Genomic DNA, 14,599 nt, shown 5'->3' with positions numbered 1-14,599 from the left:
TGGAAGGCTGAGGCGGAAGGATCGCCGGAGCCCAGCAGGTCGAGGCTGCAGTGGCCGGCACTCCAGTTTTTGCAACAGAGTGAGACTCCAACTCAAAAAAAAAAAAAAAAGAAAGAAAGAAAGAAAGTAATCACTCCCTAGGTTTGTAGAAAGTAAGCATGGGTTTTAGGAACAGAAAAATCTAGGTTTGTAGTATTAGGCTCCCTCATTCTTGATATGTAAGTTTAGTAAATATCCTAAAATTCTGAGAGCTTCAATTTCCTTTTTTTTTTTTTAAACGATACACAAAACTTTATTTACTTTTTAATGCCTTGATTACAAATTTTAAATATGGGGGAGCTCCTTTTTCCCGACCCAAAGAGTTCATAAATAGGAGCAACGAAGCAAGTTTATTCATTTACAAAGAACATCTTAAAACAGTAAAAGATTATACCCACAGGCATTTTCCAACTTCTAAGAGGCAAACAATCCTCAGGTGGCAGGGGTACAAGGGCTAGTGAAGTTGTCTCAGAATTTATAACTTAATTCCTACTCTTGAGCAGGAATGGTAACATTTATGTAGTCCAACAGGGGAAAACTGTTCTCAAATGACGTTCCTGAATGGATGCCCTGCTTTCCAGTGGAAATGAAGTTGAGTTTTCTTTCTTACTGGCCTTTTAGATGTTTCCCAGATGTATTCCTATTATGCTCTTTCACGTTTTTCACAAAGGTGAATGAAAACTTTCTTTGAATATAGTATAATATTGGGATGTGACCTCTGGTATCTAAACTCTCTTGTTCACATGTGATTGAACTTTCAATGAGAATACCCCATGGGCATTCATATTTCTTGATGCCACAAGAAGAAAGAGGATAAAGAAACTCAAAGAAATCCAGCAGTCTCCGGTTATAGTTCCAGGTATAGTTCCTAGGGCTGCAGGTAATTCACAGAAGGCACTCATCTAATTCTGACCTAGGGGCCATGTTCGAAAGAGACTACAGATACACCACTGAAACCACGAATCAACAAAATAGTATGAGGAGCCCTCCTTCCACACCAGAGGTCTTCATTGCCTTAGAAGAAGGAAAAATACTGCATTAGTGATTTATTGATGTGTGATGAGTTATACCAAAACTTAGTGACTTTAAACAACAATAATCATGTATTACACTCAGTTTCTGTGTGTCAGTTTAGCTGGTGGTTTCTGGCTTCTTGGTCTCTCATGTAGTTGCAGTCAAGACATCAACCAGGTCTGCAGTCATGAGAAATGTGAAGGAGTAACTGGGGCTGGGGCAGCTGCTTCTCCAAAAAAAAAAAAAGCCAAAAGAGAAGCAGCAGCAATGCCTTTCATGACTTAGTCTTGGAAGTCATACCTTGTCACTTCTGCTATGGTACTCATTAAAAGCAAATTACTAAATCCAATCCATGGTAAGGGGAAGATGAATCGGGTCTACCTTTCAAAGGGAGGAGTGTCAATTTGGAGTTTTTTGAAAGATTTGTGGCAAATAAAACCACACAGAACATAAAATCTATTATCTTAGCCATGTTTAAGCATACGGTTAAGTTGTATACTCACGATCATACAACAGATCTCCAGACTTTTTTATTTTACAAAACTGAAATTTCATACCTGTTTAAAAAGTCTTTATTTCCCCCGTCATCCAGTCCCTGGTAAACACCATTCTACTTTCTGTTTCTATGAAATTGCCTACTCTAAATGTCTCATATCATTGCAACCATGTCGTGTTTGTCTTTTTGTGACTGGCTGATTTCACTTAGCACAAAGTTCTATAGGTTCATTCATGTTGCAGCATGTGACAGGATTTCCTTCCTTTTTAAGGCAGAATAATATTCCATCTTATATACATATACATATACACACACACACACACACACCACATTTTTAAAATCCATTCTTCTGTCAATACACGTTTGAGTCACTCCACCTCTTGGCTCCGTGAATAGTGCTGCTATAAACATGGATGTACGAATATCTCTTCAAGATATGGCTTATGATTCTTTGGGGGGTATATACCCACTAGTGAGATTGCTGAATCATATAATGGTAGTTCCAACTTTAATTTTGTAAGCAACCATCACTGTTTTCCACAACAGTTACTCCATTTTTACCTCCCCATCAACAGTGCACAAGTGTTCTTTTTTCTCCACATTCTTGCCAACACTCGTTTTGTCCTGTTTCTTATAGCAGTCATTAAATTGATGTGAAGTGATAGCTCAGTGTGATTTTTGATTTGAATTTCTCAAATGATTAGTGATATTGAGCATCTTTTTTATATGCTTGTTGGCTATCTGTACATTGTCTTTGGAGAAATTTCTATTAAAGTCCTTTGCCTATTTTTAATTGGGTTATTGGGTTTTTGTTATTGAATCAGGGAGGAATTTTTTTCTTTTTTTCAGTCAGATCTCACTCTGTCACTCAGTCTGGAGTACAGTGACACAATTGCGGCTCACCATATCCTCGACCTCCTCTGCTCAGGTGATCCTTCCTCCTCAGACTTCCGAGTAGCTGGGACTCTAGGGGAGGGGCGTGCCACCACACCCGGCTGATTTTTTATAGGGACGAGGTCTTCCCATGTTGCCAAACTGGTCTCAAACTTCTGGGCTCAAGCAGTCCTGCCTTGACCTCCCAAAGTGCCATTATAGGCATGCGCCACTGCACCTGACCTTGACTGTGCTATTTTGTGAATTTTTCATATCTATATGTAGATATCATCTTTTCTTATGTTTAAATATAATCTTCTCTTATGCTTAAATACATCTTAACAAGAGATAAGGATTTGTGGAATGTTTTTCACCAGTCAATACAATGTCACTACTTTTCCCAGGAATTTGTCATTCTAGTCCTGCTCCATTCTATCTATGGAAGCCTGTGATGGTAGTGTCTCTGAGCCAGGGAAATTTCTCCTATCAATGCCTGGAAATACAGGTGTGTGCCATGTCCAGTTAATTTTTTTTTTTTTTTGGTAAAGATAAGTTCTCACTATCTTGCCCAGGCTGGTCTTAAACTCCTGGACTCAAGCAATTCTCCCACCTTGGCCTCCCAAAGTGCTGGGATTACAGACGTGAGTCACCATGTCCAGGAAGGCATATCTTTAAGTCACAACACCTATCTTGAATTGAGAGAGGACAAGGAATTTATTTTCTCAGGGTGATTACATTAAATAATTTCATGTTAATAACATATGTAAAACTGAATTTAAAATTATAAAGTGCTATGCAAACGTTAATACTACAAATTCATATGCAAAATATTTTAATACTTTGCTCCAGTTCTCTTCACTTAAATATGTAAATCTTTCCATCTTTAGACTTTATTCTGGTTTCTAGCAATAATCCCTTTTTTCCATTTTATTTCAAGTTTTATCAGAAAGAAAATTGCAGCCAAAATAGAACAAGTAAAGGAGTAGAAACAATAACTCATTTCACTACAGCAAAGTCAGACTAAGTTCTATTTAAAAATAAATTGTGAAGAAAAGCTGCAACGGATTACACTATTGAAAAATCCTAGGAGAAACAGAACTGCTGTTCCTTCAGAGAACGTGACTGATGTTGAAAGAGTAATAACGTTTGGATAACATTAATTACAGTGATGTTATAAACTCTGGTATTCCAGTTGCCATAACAACCCTCTATATGTTGGCTTTCTAATGACATTTCGAACAAGTGTTGAGGCGAACTATATCACTTCAGAACTTTGATGGCTGTCACTCAGTGATTTTTAAATTGAATTGTTTGGATCTTAAAGAGTCAGAATATGTCACTGTCTTCAAAAATATTCTCAAAATTATAGGGAGGAAAAAATACACATTCCCATACCATTATAGAGGACTCGAGAAAAAGAAACATATTTTGTTGTTAATACAAAATTAAGAGGATTTTTTTGTAGGAAATAGAAAAAAAACAGAAAGGAGAAAGATTATGCTTCCTACTTCTTAGAAGACTGTGATTCCCTCAGAGAATTACTGGACAATAAGATTCTTTCCAGAAAAATCTTACTTTGTTGTTACATTTCTCTTGTCTCCATTCTCTCTTTTCTTTTCACCTCCCTCTTTCTTCCTTCCAATGAATTCTTAGAAGCTATGATTCTGATCAAGGGGAGTGCAGCATCTCGAAGTGAGATAAGGTCATTTTCTTCATTCAGCTTTCTGATCTCTCTTCCCTCTACCAACCAACTCCCTCCCTCCTTCCAGGCACTGCCCAGCGGATGTAATAAAAGAAAGATTACTTGCCACTGGCTTATATTATATTGGATTTTAATATTCTCGAGAAAATAAGTTAAGTACATACTGTGCCATTGACAAGAAGCAAAGTATGATTGTAATAGACACGCTTCTAAGTTTACACTTAGCCCCCAGACTCTCTGCTCCTGCCGCCCGTGGGGCACCGCTCCCCACCAACCCAGTCACAAACATGAGTTGTTGATTGAATCAGAGGTGGGCACCTGAATCCCCTCATCCATATGCAAGTGAATTGGACAGATTCTCTCTCTCTCTCTCTCTCTTCCCCTCCCCACCTTTCTCCTCTTTTCTCTTTTCTCTCTTCTCTTTCCCTCTCTACAAATTGAACTAAGGCCAAAGCTGATGTTTGCAATATATTAATTAATTAACAACATGCTATGACCTTAATATTTTGATTAATATCTGAGTAGGGACGGTCAGAGGCTCCTATCCTGCCCTGAGCACAGGCAGGCAGGTTCATTGTGGAGGGTCACTGATTCAAAGCAGAGAGGAGTGAATCAAATAAGAAGTGTTCTATGGCAGAAATCTGTGTTACAGGATTCTGAAGGGAGAGTGTGCCTACTGTACCCTTCTTCTTCCCCTGCCCCTACCACAGTTACAGCCACATCTCAGTTTTATGGTGCATCTTCAGCAGTGGAGGTGGCATCATTCCATGTAAAGTACATTCCATGCTCTATAAACTTTGATCCCAATGTAACACTCTTTTAGGTAGGCCCAGGTCTGCCCCTTGGCCGGTAAAGCTGTCTGCACCCTTTCAACACTCTCTCTTGTCCTCTTTTCTCCATTCTTAGAACTCCCTTCACCCCACCCAAATACCCGAGGGCTTTGATGGTGCCCTCCCAAAGCTCCCACTATAGGCAACTCCTCAGAGTGTCCCCAGGGATGAGCAAAGTGAGATAATCAACCCAGTCCAGGCTTCCCTTGACCCAGAAACACTGCAGGACCAGGGTCAGGGCTTAGAAAGCAGCTAGCAGAGAAAGAGGTGACATGCAACGACATCAGCTGAAATTAACCAAGGTCATGTGAATTCAACTCATCCCTCACCCAGGGTGAAGCAGGCATGCTGACCCCTTCCCTTCCAGTCTTCTCGGATGCTTCCCTGCACCTGATTTTACTGGGACATGTATGAACAAGCTGGAGGGGCAACCTGTGTCTATGACCTCGCTTCCCACTGCCAGGGTCACTCTTCACCCTTCTCATCCTACTCTCTGCCTGAGGACACTAAGCGGAAGAAGTTTCATTAATGGACTCCTTTGCCCTCTGACCTCTAGTTGGGTTCTGCCAATTAGGGATTCTTGACAGGAGTTAGGAAGGAGGGTGGCAGAGAGAGAGGCTGGCACATTTATGCCTCTGGTTCGATCCCTGAAGTTGTCTCTACATGATACTCTCTGGCCAGGTTCTAGTAACTGGTCCCTCCCCACATCTTTTTCAGTGAGGAGTTGTAATGGAACCCAGCGGTATCGCGCTCGCCTTTATAGAGTCTTTATACACACCCACACGTGTGTAAATAGTCCCTTTACATATCCCTCCTTAAATTATTCTACCAAGAATGTCCTTACAGTTTCCTGTGGGGATCCCGATAGAGTCCCTAAATGGTGTGATCTACCCTGTCTCTCCTTCCTGCCTAGGATGGCCTTGGGCTCCGTTCTACCTTCCCTACCCTAAACCACACCCACATAGCCCCAAGATTCTCTCTTCATGCCTGACCCAAAAAGACAGGTGACGGGAGTTAGACTTATTGGGGAGCAGGAGGAGGGATAGGGAAAGCCAAGGCTCAGTGTGCTGCTCACTGATAACCTGGAGCTTCCAGGCAGGTGGAGCTCAGAGTTGAAGGAGGCTACTCTGAGCCCACCTGGCAGGCGCTCAGTCCAAAAGGCCATGGGTTGAGCTCAGAAAAACTAAGCAGTAGCATTCTGGAGCAGATCACAAACCCAGATTGTAGGAGCAAAATGTGAATCTGTGTAGGGACAGTCAGAGGCTCCTATCCTGCCCTGAGCACAGGCAGGCAAGCTCATTGTGGGGAACCACTGATTCAAAGCAGAGAGGAGTGAATCGAATTAGAAGCAAAGGAATGATCAAATAGCTCAACCACAGATAGACTAGGTCTTTAAACCATAGAATACCAGAGCTGGAGTGGGATTTAGACTTTATTTATTTTTATTTTTATCTTATTTTCTTTTTTTAGAGATAGGGGCTTGCCCTGTTACCCAGACTGGAGAGCAGTGGCATGATCCTAGCTCACCATAATTTCAAACTTCTGGGCTCAAGCAATCCTCCCACCTCAGCCTCCCGAGTAGCTAGACATATAGGCACGGGCCACCACACCCAGCTAATTTTAAAATTTTTCGTAGAGATGGGGATCTTGCTACATTGCCCAGGCTGATCTTGAACTCCTGGGCTCAAGCAATCCTCCCACCTTGGCCTCACAAAGTGCTGGGATTACAAGTGTGAGTCACTGCACACAGCAGAAATCAGACATTTAAATCACTTGACTTTTAGATGAGGACTATTAAACTGTAGACATGGGATGGTAAATGACAGGACAAAGACAAACACCCAAAACTTCTTGATTCTAGATCAAAGAATCTGTGAAATTCATGCCTCAATGAATCCAGGCTGACACTACTTCTTAATGTTTTTAATCAGAATAGCTTTGAATGAAAACAAAATGCTATGACCTTAATATTTTGATACCAAGCACCAGAAAAAAAATTAGATGCAATAGAAAGACTATCCACAGAATCAAACTCATAATAGCCAAAATCATATATGTTAACTTTGATGTTGACAGAAAACTGAAGAATCTCCTTGTGTTGGTAATGCTCAAAACTATGAAAACAAATCCTTTAAAATTTGCCTTTATAGCCATACCATGAAGTAAAATTGACAAAGGCAAAAACTATACACAGAAAAATTTGTTATTGACTTTAAAAATTGCAAAAAGAATAAAATCTTCTTGTCAGAAATTATACCTGCAAAACCTGGCCCAGAAAAATTAGACTTGGTAGAAAAAGACTACAAAAGAAACCTCAAAATTGCTAAAGCTGAAGTTGGAAAAATTTAATAGGGGCCAGAATGTGATTAGTGAGTAAAATATAAATTATTTCAGTAAAATAAAAATGCTGAAAATTATTTAACTGCATAGTGAGAAATTTGATTAAGAAATTAAATTAATACAAGAGAGTTCTTTCCAGAAAATAATTTCTTGATGATATTCTGAGCAATGTTGGAATAACCCTAATGGAAATGCTTGTTTTCACTTGATAAAAATGTCCCCAGGGTCAAAACCAGTCAGAGAGAAATATCCTATGCAGAATTCTCAGGCAGTCCTCATTCTTGGGGCTTCCAGTTTTAACATTTTGTCGAGTTTAAGGAGAGCTAGGGTCTCTTTCTAGGGTCCTAACAACTCGCCTGCATCAAAGTAACATATACTTAGTGAATGATCTCAGCTGGTTACTAGAATCAAAGTTTACCAGAGGCAGGAAAGTTCAGAGATCCCCTTACCACTTTAAGGGGAATTTGTACTTTGAGATCAACCTACATGTCATCTCACACCCATTATGATAGCCACTAACCAAAAAAAAACCCCAAAACAAAAGACAAACCAGAAGCTAACAAGTATTAGCAAGGATGTGGAGAAATTAGAGCCCTTGTGCTCTAATGGAGGAATGTAAAACTGTACAGCCATTGTGGAAAGCAGTATGGACGTTCCTCAAACGTTTAAAATTAGAATTACTATATATTCCAGCAATCTCACTTTTGTGTATATATCCAAAAAAGAATTGAAAACAATATCTTGAAGAGATATTTATACGCCATGTTCATAGCAACACTATTCATAGTAGCCAAGATGTGAAAGTAACCCAAATGTCTATTAACAGATGTGAATGGATAAGCAAAAGTCTGTGTTTATTTTTATTTATTTATTTTTTTGAGTCAGGGTTAGTAGGGATCTCACTCCATCGTCCGGCTGGGTACAGTGGCACGATCACAGCTCACCACAGCCTCGACCTCCTGGGCTGAGGCCATCCTTCCGCCTCAGACTCCCCGGTAGCTAGGACTACAGGCATGCGCCACCACACCCCACTAATTTTTTTTTTTCCTTTTTTATAGAGACGAGGTCACACAATGTCGCCCAGGCTGGTCTCAAATTGCTGAGCTCAAGCAATCTTCCTACCTCGACCTCCCAAAGTGCTGGGATTGCAGGCATGAGCCATCGCTCCTAGCCTGTCTCTCTTTGGGTGAGATTTTATTCTGGGATCATAGGGGATCCCTGGTTTTTATGCAAGTAAGTGGGGAAAACAAAATTAAGCCAACATGGAAAAGCAGGCTTATACTGATCAACTAGACAACACCTTTCAAGATTATACAAATTCAAAACTTCACCCCCCTTACATCATCTATAATAACGACACCCCATAGAGAGTTACTCTGTGTATCCTGGGGTTTTGCACAATCCCCTGACCCAATACTGCATCTTGCTAAAGGTATGGCTATCCCAGCTAAGAAGAGTATGCCAGCATTTAAAGCCACACCATAGGGACTGCACCATCAAATGTCAGGAATCAGAGCCTCAGTCAGAGAGAAAATTTCCCTTTTCCACTCCCCTCTCTCAAATCCTGGGTTCCTAAAAGAGTTCCTGGTGTCACTGCACTGGAAGAAGATCCTGGGAATTAGAATACTGTCACTGCTCAGACTCAGTACCAGAATGAATACACGGAATTAAGGAGCACCTTCCACACCTTGGTCTTCTTGGCAGACTCCTAGTTGTGCCTCAAAACCCTGCTTGGGCATCACCTTCTGGTGAAGCTCTCACTGAGTCCACCCTGCCAGCCACATTTCTCTCTCCTCTGCACCATGCCAGTGCTGCAGGAGCTAGACTCTTTCTGCTGCAGGAATCAGAGACAGCTTGGGTGACCTCCAGTGACATGGGTGATTGCAAAGATACTCAAGGCAATGAGGAAGCACAGGCACAGGCTAAGCAGTTATGCAGTCCAGCTTTGTGGCGTCCTGGAATGTCACAGCTTCCCCTTGAGAAGAGGGACCTTTGTCCCATTCCTCCCGTGACTGTGACACACTCACAGCTCCGCTTCTCTCCTCTAATTCTCTCTGCTTTTGCTTCTTACCTGTTTGACTGTTACCTCCACTTTTATTTCTTTCTAACTCTATTCTGGTTCTGTAGTTTTCTGAGGGCCTCACACTGAACAGTGCCTACAAAAGACCATTGATTGGGTTGGGGAGTCAGCTCCCGCGTTGGTCAGAATTCTGCAATGAAGCCTCCCCAGAGTCCACCGGTAAACCTAAAGACAGTAACCTTTGGCCAAGTTACAGAATCCTGATCTACTCAGTCATGGTCACTTCCCAGGGTCACATGACAGAAAGCACAACAATTCACGTACGAAGAACAGCCTTTGCTGCTTTGTTCAGAAGGTGATGTGTACATGCTTCCATTACTGCATATATATTAATGTAATTTAGTTACTTCTTCAGAGGCCCTTACCCGACAAGAGTATAACGCTAAGCCCAGTAATGGCATCTTCTATCTTTTCCCTTAGAGGCACAGCACAGAGTCTGGTTCATGGTAAACTCTTTTGAAAGTTTGTTGAAGTTAATCTAAATAAAGGTAGAATCAGAATACTTGAATTCAAATTCCAATCTTATCATTTCTTGGCTATCTGAACGAGGGCCAGTTACTTGATCTTTCAGAATCTCTTTTTCCTCTTACATTGAAAGATACAATTGTGATAAGTATTAAACAAGGTGTGGACACACTTAGTACAGTTGTTCTGTGTGTGTGTGTGTGTGTGTGTGTGTGTGTGTGTATAATATATATTTAAACTCTTTGTTATACTGCTGCCATGTATTGAATTTTGCTCAAATCAGAAGGTTTTTTTTTCTTAAAAGCACTTTTATTCCACAACTTTGCTAGTCTTGCCGATGCAAGGCCTCAAAACACTGGGTTAAGACTCAAAATTGTTCCTCTCCACGGAAATCTTTAGCAAAAGGCAAAAGATGGATGCAATCAATCAGAGGGTTTTAAGGACAGAATCTGTGTCTCGCTAACCTTTGCACCTCGCCTCCCAAATCTCTGCAAACAGTGGGCATTTACTATCAATAAGTGGTGTGAACAGCCAGTGAATTTAGAAGCAATATGTGCTTAAAAATCTCCATATCTTAACATCTTTCAACAATTAAAAACCAGCAGGAAATATGAAGCTTGCCAAGTAAATGACGGCCGAACTTAGTTTCAGTAACTCTGGGTGCCACACAATCTTCGCAGAGTCCAGTGGAAACGAGGTTGACTGTGTTCCAGTTTTTCAGTGTGTGTCTCCACCTACTGTATTTACTGGAAAGCTGCTGAAGCGTTCCTTCTCTTGGTGAGTTTTTGCAAGCAAAGCTCTGCATCAGGCGCTACTGTCTGGGACATGTTCTCAGGCACCGCTAGAGGGCAGGTTGACGTCTACTAAGCCAGGGCAAGCTCCTCTGGAGGAAAAAAAATCAACACACCACTTGCTTGGTAGGTCTGTTTCTAAATGGAAAAATACATGTGGACATGTCGAGATTTGTATTTCGTGTTCCCTTAGTTGGTTACTCGATCTCTCGGCTCACTTTTCTTTTTGTTTTCTATTTCCTCCTTCAAGTTCTTTCTCCTTTGGATTGTAACAAACAAACCTTTTCTTCCTGTCAAAGGCTTAACCCACAAAATGAATCAAGATGAGGTAACCCAAGGAAACGTTGCATAATTGAATTGGCAAAGGTTGGACAGCTGAGGTTTCATTGGGGTTTATTCTAAAATAAAGGGTTTTTTAAAAGCTTCAATTTGCCTGATTTTTCCTATATTGGCCAGCTTGCCAAGATGGGAAAAAGGAAGGGGATTTGTAGAAAGAAGAAACAGAGACTGAGAGAGAGAGAGAGGAGTTGGGGGCATTTGAAAGGACATGCAGATGTTGAGGACCTGGAAGTTCTCAGAAAGAACATTGACCTGTGCTACCAGGCCACGGTGAGCAGTCTTGGGCTCTGGCTCCAGCTGACAGCCACCCCTTTAAGTACCCTTGGGGCAGTCTTTCTGCCTTAGCTTCCTCATCAAGCCTGTAAGAAATGTCTACTCAATGATCTTCTCACTGAAGTACCAGTCTGTGTTGAGTAAAAGGAGACACAGGGGTAAGAAATGCAGGATGAATGTTCATGGAGAATCCGAGAACGAAATTAAACAGAACAAGGAAGTCAACAAAGAAACTACGAAGCTGGAAAGTTCTTCCAGCTGACCTGACTGTAGAAACAGCAGTCCCACACAGACTCCCCTTCAGAACGTGTTTTCCTCACATGGTCATGGTTCTAACACCAAGCTGCCCTCTGTTCTGCTCCCTGGAATGTCCAGGAGAAGAAGGTTCCTCACGGGAAAGCAAAGACAGAGATGGTGGTGGAGTTGCACGATAGTCTGAATTGAGGTTACAGAGGAAAAATTTCTAACCCCAAATGACAAACTAATACAATTTTAAACAAAAGTTTACTCTACACTGGGTACCAGGTCCACTACCAGAGGGAGAAAGGGCGTGTTAGAAGTCCAAACCTTACCTGCACACAATTTACATATGTAGCAAATCCTCACAAGCACCCCACAACCAAAACAGAATAAAATAAATGATAAAATAGAAATGCATATCCCTGGGGATAGTACTGCTATTCATCTATAACTGGTGTAAGCTCAGTGTTGGCTTTTTTGGACTCTTGGAGACCACAATCTTTCTATACTGTTTTACCTGGACAGTTGCAATTATTCTAACCTTACAGCACTCTAATACTCAGCTGAGATATGGGTTTGAAGATTTTACGGCTGACAATAACTAGTAGCCAATTAATAACTACTTACAAAGTTTGTCTTTTTTTATCTTATTACTTCTGAGATTTCTCATCAGGTAATCACTGGAAAAAAGTTTCCACCCCGCTTGGCTAGTCCACTAATACTAGCTCTAGTTAACTGGCTCTATCATAGACATGAAAGAGTGTTGCTCTGCATGTAACAAACACATATGAAGAACTCAAATTAAATGTGTTACGTCTGCAATTTCAAATCGCCACCACTAGGGGATGCTGCTAAATACTTAAATGGTAATTCTCAGTCTGAGTTCCAAAATGCAGATTTCTAGACCTTGGAGAATCAGAATCGTCCAAGTATAAGATTGGAAAATCTACCTTTTTAGTAAGTCGCCTGAGTGAAGTTGAGACAGGTTAAATTAGACAACAGTAATTAAACTTTCCAACTGGTGTACTTTCCATGAACTCCTTCCATACACACACACACACACACACACACACACACACACACACACACACCTTCCTTTGGAAAATTACATTATTCTTGATTGATTAAAAGCCAAGTGTGAAGTCCATATAAAGTGCATCCACACCCAGCCACTCTTCAGCACCTCCACTGACCAACACCACCATCCCTTGTCTCAGCCACTCAATAACCTCCTAACAAATCTCCTTGCCTCCATTTCTCTGGAATCAATTCTTGACTTAGCAGCTAGAGTAATTTTTCTTTAAAGATAAATTCTGTCACCTCACTTACCTTCTCAGAATTTTCTAATTGCTACTCCTCACCCTCAGAATAAAATTCAGGCTGCTGAGAGGCTGAGCCCAAATACTCGTAGGCCAAGTCTCTCTCTTCCCTCCTTTCTTCCTCCCTTCCTCCCTCTTTTCCCCCTCCCTTTCTCCTTTCCTCAATCCAAAAAGAAAAAAGAAAAAGAAAAAAAGGCATAAAATCCAAATTTCTTGCTGTGACCTAGAAGGCCCTCGATGAACAGGCCTCAGACTGCCATTGTACTTGGCCCTCAACCCTGAAATCATGGGCTCAAATAATTCTCCTCCTCAGTTCTCCAAGTAGTTGGAACTACAGGCCCACTGTACCATGTCTGGATGATTTTTTTTTTTTTTTTGTAAAGATGGGATCTCACCATGTTGACCAAATTAGCCTCTAACTCCTGACCTCAAGTGGTCTTCCCACCTTGGCCTCCCAAAGTGTTGGGATGACAGGCATGAGCTACCACACTTGGCCTATTATAGACCCTCTTAAAATGTTTTGCTATCATTATGGGTTATTAGAAAAGGCAGATTATTGTAGACCTTTTTACAGTCACAAAACAGGAACACAGTACATGTTTGTTGAGTGAATTAATGGATCAGTTCAAAACTAGATGAAAAGTGGGAAAATATTAATATATTTTGATGCACACTGGTACCCTCTTTTTATTCAAAGGCTTTTTTTTTTTTTGAGTTGGAGTCTCACTCTGTCACCCAGACTGGAGTGCAGTGGCCGCTCCCGGCCACCGCAGCCTCAACCTACTGGGTTCCGGCGATTCTTCCGCCTCAGCCTTCCAAGTAGCTGGGACTACAGGCGCACGTTACCACACCCGGCTAATTTTTTGATTTATTGTAGAGATGAGGTCTCGCCAAGTTGCCCAGGTGGGTCTCGAACCCGCGGGCTCAGGCAATCCACTCACCTCAGCCTCCCAGAGCGCGGGATTACAGACTGAGCCACCAGCCTGGCTAGGGGTGATTTTCAATAGGGGTCCGGGGAAAGACACATTCTTCCAAAATAAGCACTTCAGAATTTTCAGGGACCGAGGGATGTAAAAAGTTGTAACTGCATACTCAATATATTTCATCTTAATATTTTCACTAATTAATAATACATTTAATATTCATACAAATTTAAGAAAGCCGATTTCAGCCAAATCTGGCACTGTCTAACCCTGCAGCCCCCGCAGGATCCTCCTCCTTGGAGTTGAAGGTGTTCGGTGCACAGCCCTCCAGAGCCATGCTCCACCCTGGCCCGCCCCACTGACCCAGTGGCCCAGAGGTTGACCTTCATGCCTTGCATCATGGTCTCTGCCTTATTTTGGGATTTGACCAATGGGAGGCACCAGCAGGAGATAAGAGGATGAGAAAAAAGAGGGGCGTGTTGTTTACTCTTCAGCCCCCTCCTTGTGGATCAATGGTGACTGCTTTCCTCTGGCTAAGTCAGGTAGCCTGGGCTAAACAATAGTTCTCTCTGGGGCCCAGTAGCCGCCTCCTTCCCTGGCCTCTTTAGGCCCGAGGCTGGTCCAGCTACTGGCTCCAGGATGTCTCCCCTAACCCAAGTGCACACCTTTGTAATAGCCCCATCATAAATCTTTCTTCAATCACCGCTCCTGAGTGAGCAGTCTACTACCAGGACTCATGATGACTGTGGTTTATGGTTTACAAGGGTCCTGCTGTTGTTCTTGTCTCTTGCTAATGACAAACAGAACTGAGTTTGCTTAGGTGACATTTCAGTCTCTCTCTCTGCATTGTCACTGCTTCCCACCCCTCCTTTCCC

At 41.8% G+C, this 14,599-nt stretch overlaps 1 pseudogene; it reads right to left on the bottom strand.

Annotated features, from left to right (window-relative positions):
* Positions 1-14,061, bottom strand: part of LOC110595403 — a 24,338-nt pseudogene extending 10,277 nt beyond the window's left edge.
* Between the last annotated feature and the right edge of the window lie 538 nt (positions 14,062-14,599).

This window comes from Carlito syrichta, unplaced genomic scaffold, assembly GCF_000164805.1.
Source record: "Carlito syrichta isolate Samal-C Ts95f unplaced genomic scaffold, Tarsius_syrichta-2.0.1 Scaffold301694, whole genome shotgun sequence".
NCBI lineage: Eukaryota > Metazoa > Chordata > Mammalia > Primates > Tarsiidae > Carlito > Carlito syrichta.
Note: the sequence above shows the minus strand (reverse complement) of the source record. Positions and strands in the feature narration are given on the sequence as shown.